The 14,770-nt window shown below is 60.2% G+C and overlaps 1 protein-coding gene across 1 annotated transcript in view; it reads left to right on the top strand.

Moving 5' to 3' along the window:
• The first annotated feature begins 94 nt into the window (after positions 1-94).
• BCL9L (BCL9 like) overlaps positions 95-14,770 on the top strand; it is a 28,170-nt gene continuing 13,494 nt past the window's right edge. The window contains 2 exon segments of the mRNA XM_042957368.1: positions 95-463; positions 6,883-6,940. The gene's annotated coding sequence lies outside the window, so the exon portion shown is untranslated.

Below are 14,770 nucleotides of genomic sequence, written 5' to 3'. Positions count from 1 at the left end.
CAATAAGCGCCCAGACAGCCCCCTCCCCGCCCCGCGCCCGCCGTCCCCGCGGGCCTCGGGGAAAGTGAAAGGAGGAGGCGAAGGAAGGGAGGAAGGAAGCAAGGAAGGAAGGAAGGAAGGAAGGGAGGAGGAGCAGGAGCCGGAGCCCTGAGGTTCGGGGCCGAGACCCCAGCCCCGAGCCCCGGGCCGGGCGGGTGTGCACGCTCTCCCGCCGGTGTCCGGCGCCCAAGACCATGCTCGGCGGTTGGGAGGCAGGAACCCAGGCGCCCAGAGACCCCCGGATACCCTCTCCCGGCCCGGGCTGGTATTGAGATCAAGGCATCCAGCATCAAAAGATCACCGCCTGCCCGCCCCCCTCCGCACCTCCAACTGGCAACCCGGAGGACCCCAATCCAGTCACCGACCCTGACCTGGTCATGGTGTCCAGCTCCGGCCTGGCGTGAGGACCCCCGACCGGCGCGAGGTGAGGGGTGGGCTGGGGCCGAGGGCGAAAGTCATGCCAGGCAGGCAGAGGCGCGAGGAGGGAGATCCAGTTCGAACTGGGAAGGGGGAACACAGTCTGATTGTTGCCCTCTGGCACGCACCCCTAGGCTGTTTAAGGGGTGGGGGACGCCCTCAGGGTTTGTGGTGGCTACTCTTGGGCCCCCAATCAGGTTGGCAGCCCCAGAGCTCAGGGGGGAGGGCTTAGGGGCAATCAGGGGACCCTGCCACCCTAGCGCAGAGAACAAGGCCGGCCTTGGGCCAGCTGGAGCAGCAACCCTGCCCTGGGGGCTTCTGGGAGATGTAGTCCCCCTCCCAGGCTCACCAACCCCTTGGGTCTCAGCACCCCAGCACTCCTCCCCTGGTTAATGGGAGCCTCCAGAAAGAGGTACATTGGGATTGGGGATTGCTGGGGTTACCCTCTGCCCCCAAGCAGTGCCTAGGTGCAGCAGGGGCTGTGACTGGAGCAGTCTCCCGGCCAAGGATTCTCAGTGGTGTGGGCTTGGCTGGGGGGTGGGGCAGTCACACAGTTCCTTGGAGGTGTCCCTGCTCTGCTAAGGGGAGGCTCCCTCTGCCTTGGTCCCCCCGGAGACCGTGGGGGAGGCATATGGGGAAGAGAAGTGAGGCTTAGGGCTTCTCACTTGTCTGGGGGTATGTCCTATCCCAGAGCTACTGGAATTTGGTTTCAGGAGACACTAAGTCTACTCTCCCCTTCTCCCTCTTGGGAGCAGAGAAAGAGAGTGTCCCTCGCCGTCTGGGAGTCTGGAGGGTGTCTCTCTGGAGCAGTGAAGCCAGGATCTGCTTCTGTCTGTCTGTCCGGCCTCCTTCCTTCCGGGTTTTTCTGACACCCCTCCTCCCTCCTCCTTCAGTCTGTCTGCTGCTTGGGGTGTGTGTCTGTGTCTGGGTGTGGGGGGTGGGGGGTGCTCCGCTGCAGAGAGAAAAAGTGTTGCTTGGGAAAGGTGAGCTGGGCATGTGACTGAGCCATGGGATAGGGGGCTTGAGGCCCACTTGATCTTTGGCCTTGGTTTCCTGTTTTACCTAGGAAAGCTGTCTGCACACTGTATCAGCTGGAATCCTACTGATGCCTCTGGGCAGCTCTCTGAGTGAGACCTCCAGGGTGGGTGGGCTTCCACTGCCCCGGTTCTCCCTGCTCCTCAGCCTCTCCAGCAAGCAGCCACTTCTGTTGGGCCTGGCTTTTCTGCCCCCCACAACCCCCAGCACCATCTCGCCTTCTCTGGGTCAAGACCATGCTTTCATGGCCCCAGGGGAAGAGCGTGATTAGGCCCTGTCTTTCTGGTGTCATCTGTGAATTGTCTGCTGATAGAAGCCTCAGGACCCAGTGAGAATGGGCAAGGAAGGTGAGGGGCCAAGGAAGTCTGGTAAGGGAGGAAGGTGCTCACTCCCCTAAGAGATCAGGCTCCTTGGCCTTGGAGAACCTGGTCTGGTTCTCGCCGCCTCCCTCCAGAGGTTCTCTGCTTACCTGTGTTGTTCTTGATTAGGGGAAGGGGAGCTTAATGTTTCCGAAGGTGCTGGTCGGGGATAGAATGGCATAATCTTAGATCCAGAGTAACTCTTATGCTTGGGATAGCAGGGGCCCTATGGCTAGAGGTGGGTTGTGGAGGTCCATGTGGAGGTCCAAAAGGAGTCTTTAACTACTGGGGTTGAGGGTCAAGGCGGGAAGAGATTACAGAGTCCTGGAGAGGGATTGGTGGTCCACAGAAATCTGGGGCTAGCACAGCAGTGGTAACGTGGGGTCCAGTGAACTTGCTTATTGAACCTGTGCTGGGCGCCCGTGCCTGTCTGGGGAGTTCCCGCCCCCTGCCCCCACCCCAGTGTCTGGGTACCTGGGTTAAGCGGGAGCCCTGGGCTGGGGACTCGACTTCCATGAATGAGCAGGGCAGTAGCCTTCTGGGCAGAGGCCTAGTGGGTGGCAATGTCGACTCAGCCAGGGCTGGAATGCCTGGCACCTGCTTTAGATTAAAGGAGATGCCTGCAAAGGGGGGATGCCTGCCTGTGGGGGAGTGGCTGGGACGGAGCTCCGTGGAGCCCAGGAGTGGGGTGGAAGGAAGGGACCAGCGCCGCAGGTGGCAGAAGCTGTGGTGGGAGCGGAAGGGGCCAGCGGTCACCCAGCTCTGCAGCCCCTCCTCCAGGGAGTCTGAGACAGGATCTGGGGGCACCCCCACACTGCCTCTGGCGCCACAGGCTGAACTTCTGCCCCAGTGCCCAGGGGACGGGGCAGCTGCAGGGAGCCAGGGTGTCTGAGTGTCCTGTCTCCCCAGGACCGGGAAAAGCCTGCAAGGAGGTGGGGGGCACTTTGGAGTTCTTGTTGTCCATCAGGACATGCTTGCTCTTCTGGGGCTCCTTGGTTGCTGGTAGTGAGGCACCCCAAGAGCCTGGCATCCAGGGGTGACGGGGAAATGGCATCCCTTCCTTGCGCCAGGAGCCCTGGGCGCTGCCCGGGTGCTGACCCGGGGGGGAGGGGGCAGAGGGGGATGGCACCGTGGGAAAGTGGGCAGCCGTGGGAGCCAAGCGGGTACAGGCTGGGTGCCGCGGGCAGGGAGCCTCTGCCAGGCCCGCTCTCCCTGGGGTGGGGCTGGCTGTTCCAGGGACTGGCTCAACCTGTTGAGCGCCCGGCTGCTGTAGTTTGGCATCTGTGCCCCTGCCTGCCAGCCCTGGCAGCTGCCCACCCTTAGCCACACTGTAGGGGCTGCCCCCCGGGGATCTGGGAAAAGGAGGCTCTGAGTGGCCAAGGGGCCGGGATGGGGCTGGTGGAGGCTCGCCCAGAGAGTCCTAAGTTTCCCCAGGTCCTGTCCTTTATCTACTAGAGCTGGGGCTAGAGCCCATTGGAGGGCTAGGTAGCCAGAGGCTGGGAGCTGAGGGTCTCAGTGGAGGACGCCCCCGTACTAGCACTCTTGAGGTGCTGCATGCCACTTGGATGGGCGGCCCTAAAGGCAGCCTGGAGTTACAGCCTGGAATTTCCTCTGCCGGGTGCCAGGGCCAGGCCTCCAGAGCCCCACCCCCAGCCTGGCCTGACCTCCCCTCCCTGGGAGAGAACTGCCGACTTTCCCCAGAGGTTGGGGGAGGGGCATGGAGGGCATTCTGCTGCCCTGGGAGGAAAGGGGTGACTTCCTGGGTGCGGGGGTGTGTTGTACTCCCTCAGTCTCCCCAAAGCCTCCTCCCCCTCCCCCCCCCCCCCATGAAGAAGAGGGAAGCTCCTGGTTCCCAGGCAGCTGTCTCCCACCCTGCTCTGAGTATGGGGAGGCTCGGGTCCCAGGAAAGATCTCTGAGCCCTGCAGGCCCTAGCTATCCCCCCACCTTCTCGGACCCCTTAGCTTTGGGCCCACCTTGGGGCTCTGCTAGCTGGTGGAGAAGGGCAGCCAGGGGGCTACTCTGTAGGGGAGAAGGTGTTTACCACTGCCCATAACTGGGGGAAGTGGGCACAGGCAGCTTCCCTCTTCCTCTCACTCCTCAGGGGAGGGGTGGCCTCCCTGTCTTCTTACTTTTTCAGTCAGTGGCCAAAGGGGAGCCCTCTCCTTTTTTGCCTCCTTTCCACCCCAGGCCCTTCCTGCTTGGTCCTGGACCACCTGCCCCTCCTAACCTTGGTGTCTCTTCTAGGCCCCCTTCTCCCAGAGGAGGCTGGGATTCCCTCTGTCCAACCCCCTCCTCCAAAGGGCTGGTGGCCCTGCACTGGCCTGTCTTCCCCTCCCCCTTACTCCCCACCCCCCACCCCCCACCCCAGCCTCAACTGGGAATGGCCCTGAATCCAGCATTTCCAGCATTTCGAAACCAAGATTGTTTTGAAATCCCTGAGTACTTCTCCACCCCCCTCTGCCTCCCCTCCTCCCCACTAGCCCAGAACTTAGTCCTCTAATCTGACCTCACGCTGTGCATTGCCAGGGTGTGTGTGTGTGAGTTTGAGTGCTAACACTCAGCCACGTGCATACTACTCTGTGTGTGTGCGTGCGCGTGCACGCCAGTGTGTGTGTGTATCCCACTGTGGGTGTATCTTCTGTCAGCAGTTCTGTGTGACCGGCCCATGTGTTTTGTGATTCTTGAGATCTCCTCATTCTCTATGAGGATGGCAGCCTCTGTGGGTTTTGAGCCATTCTTACGGAGTTTGGGGTTACTTGTAGGAGGTATCTCGGATGTGTATCTTCGGGAATTGTGTCCGTGTCTCAGTTGCACCTACGGGGAGTATCTGTAAGGAGTGGGTATATACGCCTGGGGTTGTGTCTCTTTGATGAGCGTACGTGTGTGGATGTGTGTGCGTTTGTGCACGTGTGTGCTCTGCTTCTGTTCTCACTTCTCTCCTCCTCCCTTTGAACATGTCTGGGGTGTGTCGTCACAGGTCTCCCTGCAGCGACCTGGGACATGGAGTCCTCTGTCCCTTGATAGGGAGGTTTCCTGGAGTGGGGCCAAGGCTTCTGGCAGTTCCGTGGTCCTTGGAGAGAAAGTGGTGGAGTGGGGAGACTTTGGGATAAACTATCCCCAGGGCTGGGCTCTCTTCCTCTGCCCCTCGCAGATGCCCAGCATCTTGAGGGATCCCCAAACTATCAGTGCACCCTCTTCTTGACCTGATGATACAGTGGCGGCTGTCACAGGGAGGCCCCGGTGCCCGAAAGGGCTAGGAAAGGGGATTACCCCTCTACCCCAGTCACTTCCTTCCCGCAGGGATGAGGAACATCCAGCCACATCAGACCTGGGAGCTTGGTGGTGGCTAATTTAAGATTCAGGAAAGTTGACTTCTCTGGCTAGGGGCAGACAGTAAAACAACACAAGACGTTTGTGTTTCCCACCTTCACGGAAGACAGAAGGGGCTGGAATCCTAGGGGTGTGATGTTTCACCCCAGAAATATGAGGCATTTGGGGTGGGGCCAGCTGCCATTGCAGCTTGGATCCTGGGAAGTCCTTCCTGATGTTGAATCTTATCCGTCCCTTCTGCAGTTAGACTGTGCTCTGCAGTGGGGCGGGGAAGGGGTGGTGGTGCCAGAGGGGCTGTTTTTTGGTTTTGGGTTTTTTTTTTTTTTTTTGGCTAAAGCAAGGGTGGTGATAGCAGAGTTATGTTGTTATGTCAGCCTGGGATTCAGGCGCTGGAAACCCTGATGTCTCGCTATGACTCAGTTTCCCATCCTGGGATCTCTGGCTACAGTTGGATGCTTCCCTCCAGTAGCACTGGGGTCAAATCAGTGAGGAAGAAGAGGGCCACGGCAGGGGCTGTTTGTAGGAGTCAAGGGCCTGTGGAGACAGCAGCAGGAGGTAGGCAGAAGGATAAGCTGTCCTTTCCCCCCACCCCCATGGCCTCTGGTCCCAGGACACAGTGGGAGGAAGGGAGGGGTAGAGGCACAGGTTGGTACAGTGCTCAGTGACCCAGCAAGGGGAGGGCTTTGGCAAGGAATTTTCAGTTTGTTTCTCAATCTCTGTCTCTGAGACACGCACACACACGTCACTGCAGACACCTTCAGGAGATGAGCCTAGAAAAGTCACCCAGGTGGCGGTAGGGCAGGGTGCTACCAGATGGGGCTATGTGGAACCAGCTTCATTCTGGCAGAAACTCTGCACTTGCCCCCTTGAACTGGAAGTTGAGCTCAACTGGAAGTCTCCTACCCAACTCCCCCATCCTGGGCCTGGGAACAACACAGTCTGGACAGGGTTAAGTCTGGTTGGCAGGGACACCCCCCTGCCCCCAGTGCAGAGAGAGAGAGGGAGGGGTGGTTAGCAGCTTGCTCTAGTTGGCGTCTCTCCCAGAATTCTTCGGAAAAGAACTCCCCTTTGACCCCCAGTACAAACTGAGCCCAGCCACCAGCCTCCCTCCCGCCTGCCTGTGGGAGCTTCACCCAGCCCCCCTCCTACTGAACGGCTAAGCCTGATTCTCTCACCCCAGGTCCTCCCACCCAGGCCGGTGGGGATTTTGCGTCTTCAGGGGATAAGGGGTGTAGCCAAAGAGACCACACAGGGGCTCAGGAGAGGCACCCTTCTTTTCTCTGACATAGGATAGCCCTGGGGGCGGCGGGCACTGAAAGCCAGGGTCCTCAGGTCTCCCCATCCATCCTTTCCCCCAGAACCTCAGGCCAGGTCATGGGAGTCATCGGCCCCTCCTCTCTCTCTCTCTCAAAGGCATCTTCCAGTGCCTTCTCCTTTCCTGCTTCCAGGATAGGGAGGGGGAGCCGTGTGGTGCAGCAGCTGGGTCAGGCCTGGCTCCCAGCCAATCCACAGAAGTTCTGGAGTTGGGGGGGGGGGTGGTGGTGGTGTCCGAGTTGCTCAGAGACTTCCTGGAGCTGCAGGCTGTGTGTCTGTGTGTACACGTTTATGTGGTGTGCATGTTGGGGGAGGGGCTGGGGTTATGGGAGGAGCAGGGGCAGAGATTGCTGGCTTGGGCTTCTAGCTCTGACCGTCTCTCCACAGGGAGCCCCCTTCCCAGACCACACCCTTGAGCCTGAGCCCGTCACACTTTGCTCCTGAGGTGAGAGCTCCGTGTGCTTGTGTGTGCCCTCCGCAGCCTCCTCGCTGCTCTCTTGTCTGCCAGAGTCTCCCGCTTGGCTTTTTGTCTTGGGCGCCCTCCTCCTGGCTTTCTGCCCCCACTTCTCCTTTCGCTCTCTTACACCCATTGGAGGGGAGCTGCGGAGCCTTGGGGCGGGGCGGGGCAGGAAGGGTTAAAGCGCCACTCCAGTGAAAGTCCCAATCCTTTTCTTAGCTGGATCCCATCCCGGTGGGAGGTGGGGAGCTCCTGGCCAATCACCCCTGGAGGGCAAGGTACAGTTTCCTGGTCATCCCAAGTACTTGCCCCGCTCTGTCCCGGCTTTGGCCTTAGCTGGCTGAGTCAAAGCCAGGGTGGCTACCAGCCACCGTAATGTGGTTTCTGCCCTGGCCTCTAGACACACACACACACACACACACACACACACACACACACACACACACACACAGAGGCTCTCTCCCTACTACCACCCCCCTCCTTCCCTCCCTCCCCTCCCTCCCCTCCTTCCTTACTTAGCAACAACTCTCTGAATTCACAACAAACACGCCTGTAGGCTCCTGGACTGACTAGGGAAAGCTGGAGAAGGCTGAGGACCAGGAGGAGGCCCTTCTCTCAGACTGTCCTCAGGAGGGAGGGGCTTCTAATCCCCCCACCCTCCTTCCCTGCTGGAGGCCACTACCCCTCAGGGACTGGCAGGAAGTGGTCCTGTTTCCAACTGGAGCCCTGAAAAAAGAGGGGAGCAGTGACAGGTGTGGCTGAGCAGGTGTGGGGGCAGGGTTTAGACTCCACCCTCACCAGTGAGTCCTACTTGACCTTTGACCCCCACCTGGTGAGTGAGAGGGGCGGCAGACTCACCGCCAGCCTAGGGGCCTCTCTCAGCTGGGGCCCTGTGCTGTTGTCATGGTAACTTGCTTGGCTCCCTTCCCACTATTAGGGACCAGGATGGGTGAGGACTTAGCAGATTGGGGGTGGGTAGGACTGGGGGCCCTAGAGAACTTTGCTCTCAGGGCACCTGTGCTGAGGGGGTGGGGACTGGTGCCCTCTCTTTGATCTCTTCCCTGGGCAGGAACTGGGGGCCTCTAGCCAGGACCTGGTGCACATCAGGCGTGGAGGGAGTGTGTGCGGAATGAGTGAGGGGCACCCGTTCTCTCGTCAAAGCCGATCCAGGGTGAATCTGTATTGCAAAATGGTTACAAACCCAATTGCTGGCGGGTCTGTGGGTTCAAATCCTGATTCTTCCAATTCTGGACTGTGTACCTTCGGCAAGTTACTTAGCTTCCCTGTGCCTTAAAGGTGGGGATCAGGAAAGTACTTTTTTGTGGCGTTATGGGGAGGATTAAATCAGATCATGCATGTGAAGCATTAGGGGCAGTCTGATGTTACAGAGCCAGTGCTCAATAAACGCTAGAGTTGCTTCTCTTCATTATTAGTCACGGCTTTCTGCAGGAACCCCCGACCCTTCCCCTCCCGACCCTCCCAGTGGTGCTCCAGCAGGGAAGAACTGATGGCCGGTGGGAGGAGTGGGGGGGGGGGGCAACCTTTCCAGCACTTCAGATTCCTGGATTCTAATACCCTTCCAGACTCACTTTCTTGCTGCCTCAGTTTCCCCACCGTTGGAGCCCACCAACATCTGGGTTGCAAGTTTGCCAAATAGCCAGAGGCCCAGAGAGGAGCCTGGGGGACTTAGGACATGTCCCTCCCGGTCTGCCAGCACTTCTCAGGCTGAGCTTTCCCTCCCCCGGGCTGCTTGGCTCAGATCAACTTTAGCACCCCTCCCACCATCCCATCCCTGCTGCTCTGTTCTTCACCAGGCTGAAACGCTACATTCTGTCCTTAAATGGCTTAACTGGTTGCCTCCTCTCCTTCCTGGCCTAAGAGGTCAGGGACCTTCCTTGGGGAGAGCCATGGCAGTGTGGAGCTGTGACTTGGATGGCAGCTGTGAGGCCTGCCCCAGGGTCCAGGGTCCCCTAGATTCCCTGTACCCTGCCTGGACATTTTCCCCAAGTGTGGCAGAGCAGTGCCCAGGCCCGGGATATGTATAGAAGCCCAGATGGGCCTGCCTGGCACCTGCTGTACACAAGCCGGCAGGGAGGAGGCATCCTGAACCCCCGGGGGTGGGGTGGGGTCATATTGGCATCCACCGTGGCCAGAGGACTCTTTTCCTGGGCTGCTTGAGTGTGGGCAGTGCTGGAAAGAGTTCTGCTTCAGCCCTGTGTACCGTGGGGCAGGGGGGATGCTGAGTGACCCTGGGTGAGCAGGGTCCTGTGGGCCCTGGGGTAGGAGTGAGATAGTGGAGGGGCTGAGGCTTGGGAACTTCTGGATGAGGAGCCCAGGAGTAGGCAGCAGGCATGGGGTACCCACAACAGGGGGAGCTCTGCAGACGGGTGGTTTGGATCTTCTGGGGAGCGAGTATTCAAATCTCAGGACAAAGTGGATTAAGATGTGGCAGAGCTAGGATCCCAGGGCTCCTGGGTCTGAGACCTGGGCTTGGCTGGTCGGTACCAAGATGAGGACCTGGTACTCTGGCCTGGTACCAAGATGAGTGGGCTGGAGACCCTGGCTCTGCTCATCACCTCCTTCTGGGACCAGAGAGGACACCTCCCTTCTATGCGCCTGAAAGTGAGGGCTCAGAGTTGGCCTGGGCCATGCCTCACTGCCGGGCTGGCCATGCTGCCTGTGCCCAGCCCCTGGGGCCTGTTCCTTGGGCAGGCTGGGGCTATTTTTGGGATCGGGCTGGGGCTCTGGGGCTGGTTTCAGATGTTCCAATGTGAACAGGAGAAAATGGGAACAGATGGCTGGAGGGTTCCAATCAGCGGGTCCTGCTGGGAGCAGGTTATTTTTAGGGCCTTGTTAACCCTTTGGGGGCTCGGGGAGCCACCCTGAGAGGGACAGCCCTCTCTAGTTGAGAAGAGGACAGGTCTTCTCCCTGGACCCATGCTTTCCAGAACTGCCTGTGCCAGTTGCTTTTCTTGCTCTCTTGGACCCTTCACCCTTTAAAGATGCGCATGGCAAGAAAGGAGGCCCCAGCTTCCTCCAGCCCAAACCCTACAGGATACTACCAAGGGGTCGGACGGGCAGAGGGATGCCTGGCTGGAGGATACAGGCCATTACTGAAGGAAAACCCCTCCCACTTGCCTCCTGAGGCTTTGAGACACACACCCGAAGCTAAGAGAGCGGAGAACGTTATCAATTTGGGGGTTCACACTCTGGGTTCAAGTGTATGTCAGTACATCTCCTGATACCCAGGGGAGTGCTAGCTGAGGGAGCTGGCCTCTTCCAGAAGGGCAGAGGAAGAGCCCAGCGTTTGTACTTGGTACCATTAATATGATGTCCACAGGCCCCATTCCCTTGGATACTGCAAGGGCAAATGCCCACCTTTACCAAATGCCCACATATCTGGGTGCTATGCAGGGGGCAAAGAAGGGGATATCAGGGCCAAAGGTGGTTTCCTGAGGGCTGAGTATGTCATACGTATCTCACCCTGTAAATGTATCCTCATTTTGCAGATGAGGAAACGGGCTCAGAGGGACAAGTCCCATAGCTCAGAAAGGGCGGGATGTCACTGGCACCTTGTCTGTCTGACCGCAAACCCAGTTCTCACTGCCCTGCATCACTCGCACTGCCTACCAGTGTCCCGACCCCAGAAGGTGAGGCTGCTGGGGCAGGATCTCCTCAGGGAGCAGGTTTATGGAATGAGTGTGGGAAAGGAGGCCTGGGGGCAGGGGACCCTGCCGGTCACTGGTCTCACAATCCCCTAAGCCCTTCTGGCCTGAGGGTGCCAGGACTGACACCAGAAACCCCGTTTGGCCTTCCTGTCTTCCCTGCAGGAGGATCACAGGCACACATCCTGTCTCGTCAGTCCCCACCCCCACCCAGCCCTGGCCCACATGCCCCTGCTTCCTGTAGGGTCAGAGCAGTCTGGATGTCAACGTGGGCAGAGCTTGAGGGCCCTCCAGGTGCTGCTGGTGCCAGGGGTCTGGGCCAGGCGGGTGAGGGGAGGGGGTTGGGAGGACGTCTGGGCCGCTGGCAGTACCTGGGGGAGAGAGCAGTGCGGCAGGCAGGCCGGCTTTGGGTGAGGTCCCGCCTGGCTGGCTGTGCCAGCAAGTCTGCCCGCACTCCGGTCCTCCCACAATGGCCCCATTGTTCCCAGCCGCCAGGCAGTTTGGAGGAGGTTCCTAGGCCACCCCTACCCCCCCGCCCCCCAACAGGGGCCAGATTAACCCCTTGGAGGACAGGCCAGGTGAGGGCCCTCAGGGAGCCACCCTGCCCATTCCTCCCTTCTGGGAAGGCTTTGGGAGGTCACCTCCCACCCACGTGTACCCAGCAACAGGACAACTCCAGAGACCAGGGTCTCCCACTGGGTAGGGAGTAGCACCTAGACCCTCTCCCACCCCCACCGTGGTGCAGGTGCCAGGGGGCAGGAAGTGCCAGTGGGGTGGCAGGCGGAGACCAGATATATTTGGGCCGGTGGGGCTAATTCCAGACACCACCGCCTGCCCTACTGGCTCCTGAGCTCCTTTCCTTCCTGTGAAACCAGAGCTGGGTTGGGCCTAGCTCAGGATTTCGGTGGATTTAAAGAGGCAGCACCGTCCCTTGCCAGCCTGGCTTCCTCTCCCCCTCCCCAGGTAGGGTCTGGGGCAGAGAGAAGGCTGAAGAACTGCTTGCTCCCGCCTTGCCCCCGGCTAACCCCAGGCCCTTGCCCCAGTCGGGGTACCAGCCTCTTGGCAACTCCTCTCTCCCAGAGCTTTGGGCGGGTGGGGTGGGCGGGGGTGGGCTGTGGTTTCCTGTGTTGGCTGTTTGTGCCTGGCCCAGAGTGCCCGCCGCCTGCCTGGGCTTCCTGCCCTGTCTTGTTTCCTTGTGCCCCCCACCCTCCCTTCCCCCACCCCCCCCCGAGGGAGGGAGCAGCCAGGGATTGGGCAGCAGCCTTTGGGGGCACCCCACTGCCAGGGCATGACTGTGTCCCAAGGCCTGGCCACATTGGCACTGGCTGAAGGAGCCAAGTGAGGTGACTTCAAGCTTGTCTAGGCAATGCCACTTGTTCTGCGGCCTCCAGAAGGGACAGTGGGCACCAGAATGGGCAGCATCCCCCCCCCCCCCAGAAGCACCCTGTTCAGAGCCCCCAGACTACAGTAGTCTGGGGCCAGAAGTTGCCATGTCCCTGGAGAATTGAGGTTGCCTGGCGTCACCCTGGGGCTGCAGGTGGGGTGAGGTGGTTTGTCAACCAGACAAAAATTGTTGATTTGCATGGTCTCCTTTGGCAGGAGGTGGGGGGAAAGGGGGAGAGCTGCTAGGAACCAGGGCAAGGGGAAGGCCTCTGAGTCTACGAGTCCCCATAGAGGGTCCCAGAGCAATACCTTGGTCCTTGAGCAGATTTCCTGCTGGGGTATGAATCCTTGACCTCCCCTCTTGGCTGAGTCACCACCTCAGGAAGAGGAAGTGACCTGGGTGGTAGGGGAGAGCTTCTAGGGACCAAGGTATCCTGACACCCAGGAGGAAGGGGCACCCGGACCTTGTTGTCTTGGGAGCTGCGTCTCCCTGAGCCAGGGGACAATAATCCTACCCCTATTGCTCTAGCAGGGCCCTGACCTTTCGGCCATCACAGAGGGCCCAGGCAGCCCATTTCCTCTCTAGAGGTGTCTGCCCACTGTATGGGGGGAGCATGGAGCCTCCAAGCCATTTTCTCTCTGCGTCTCTTGGATGGTTTTGAGCTAGGCAATGAGACCGGTGGGCTGGCTGGCGAACCAAGCAGGGGCTTCCAGTGTGGGGGCAGCTGGAAATAAGCAGGTTGCCAACCGGTGTGTGAATGCCTGTTGTTACCTGTGGCGGTTCTGTGTTGAGCATCCATGGAAGCCTCCTGGTCTTCTCCCCCAGCTGGGGTCAGGTCCGCTGGCTACCCCCCCAGCCCCCACCTCCCCCAAGGAAGACAACCAGCAAAGCAGCTGATCTGAGGTTCTTTGTCTCAACTGCCTCCTGGGCTCTGTTCTCAGGGTGTGCTCCTGGCCATTCACTCAGGTGACTGAAGCCTGTTTGTGAGCACAGGTCACCACTCCCCACCCTACCCTCTGAGAGGGAGCCACAGCGCTGTTCCCAGAGCCCGGTGGTGCCTTTCCTTTCACTCATCCCAGGGGCTTCTGCTCTAGTTCTGGGAAGTCCCCTTTACTCGGTGGTGAAAAACTGCACCCTCCAGGAATTAGCCCTTCTACCCCCATCCCCAGGCCTTCCAGGTCTCTTCTGGGCCTGTGAGTGTGTGAGGATGAGGGGTCGTTGGGAGCTGGGGCAGACTCCTGAGGGGTAGACGGGGGGAGGTGTGAGAGATGGGAAAGTCCTGACTCATCTGTGCTTGACTCAGCTCGCCCTGCGGCGGGGTGGGAGCGAGGGGGTGGAGTCCGAGAGGGAGTCGGGAGGGTCACTCCGAGATTCTTCTGAGGAGGAGCCCTGGCCTGACTGGGGACACAGGAGAGGACTAGTTTTCTAACAGCCGCTTCCCAAATTATTACAGGTCCCAACATTTGAAGTAAACACAGGAGGTAGTGGGTGGCCCTCGCCCTGCCCCTCTGCCCCACAGGGGGCGGGCCCAGTAGGTGGCCTGTGAGAAGCCCACCGATATGGTGCAGGCTCTGATGCGTAGTCATGACACCAAAGGGGGGGGGGGACGCGAGACACTGCAGTGCGGAGAAACACCCCAGGAATGGGGTCTCGGCGCTCCCACATACTGGTCACATGACCCAGACCCTTTTCCCGAATCTCCGTTTCCCCGGTGTGAAATGGGGATACTGTCCCCATCGGGTGGTAGGTAGTTTTGAGGATCAGCGCGGTGGTGAAAGGGAGCGCTCGAGACTTGTCAGCCACGGGCCTGTCCCTAAGCCCAGGTGCCTTCTCCAGCCCCACTCTTTAACTGTTCCTGCTCTGACCTGTTGCAGGAGATGCGGGCTGGCAGCGGGCGGCTTCCCAGCCAGGCCCTGGACTTTGGAACCTTCCCCTGAGCAGCCTCTCTTCCCGGAGACAGAGCTAGAGCAGGGAAGGCCAATATGCCTGGGGTTAAATTAGGGTTAGACTTCCACAGGATCACGGGGGCGGGGGGTGGGAGGGAGCCTCGCCTCGCCTCCAGCTCCAGCCCAGCCTCCAGCAGCCTTCCAGGGAGCAGCGAGAATGTGTACCGGTGTCTGGCTGGGCCTATCACGAGGGCAAAGCTAGGCCCAAGACTCCTCCCCTCCCCCACTCGGTCGGTGGGGCGGGGGAGGGCAGGGTAGGGGGCGGTTGGGTGGGGCGTCGGTGCTTGTGTAAGTCTGTTTGTTGGTGTATCTGTGGCCCCGTGTGCGTGTGTGTGTGCGTGCGCGCACGCGCGTGGTTCTTTGTCACTATCAGGCTCAACTTTCCATGGTTCCCTTGTGGCCGGGCCTCAGTCTTTTCATCTGTTCAATGAGTCGGCCCGCTCCCTCTCTGCTGTCGGGCAGCCTGGGCGTCCGCGGGTGCCCCAGGCTGATTCCGTGCTCTTGCTTGGGCCAGCGCCTCCCTCGCCCTCCAGCACACCTCCTCGGGGTCGGCGTGGGCGCGCCTTTAGTTTCCTGGGCTCCGTGCGTGTCTTTGTCTTCCCGTCCACGTGTGTGCTGTGAGTGTGTGTGAGTCAGTTTGGGTGCTTGTGAGTCTCTGAGCCCCTGCCAGGCGGCGCCCGGCGCTAGGTTGAACCTCGGCCCGCCGCCGCACGCGCCCCGCCCATCGCCGCACTTGGCCGTGTGTCTGTCCGTGCGGCGCGTGCGGGGCCTGGCGAGGCACGCTGCAGTCCTGTCCGTCTCCCGCTCCCTCGCTCGCTCGCTG

The sequence above is a fragment of the Panthera tigris genome, chromosome D1 (assembly GCF_018350195.1).
Source record: "Panthera tigris isolate Pti1 chromosome D1, P.tigris_Pti1_mat1.1, whole genome shotgun sequence".
Taxonomy (NCBI): Eukaryota; Metazoa; Chordata; class Mammalia; order Carnivora; family Felidae; genus Panthera; species Panthera tigris.
The sequence above is the reverse complement of the archived record's forward strand: the minus strand, read 5'-3'. Positions and strand labels throughout refer to the sequence as shown.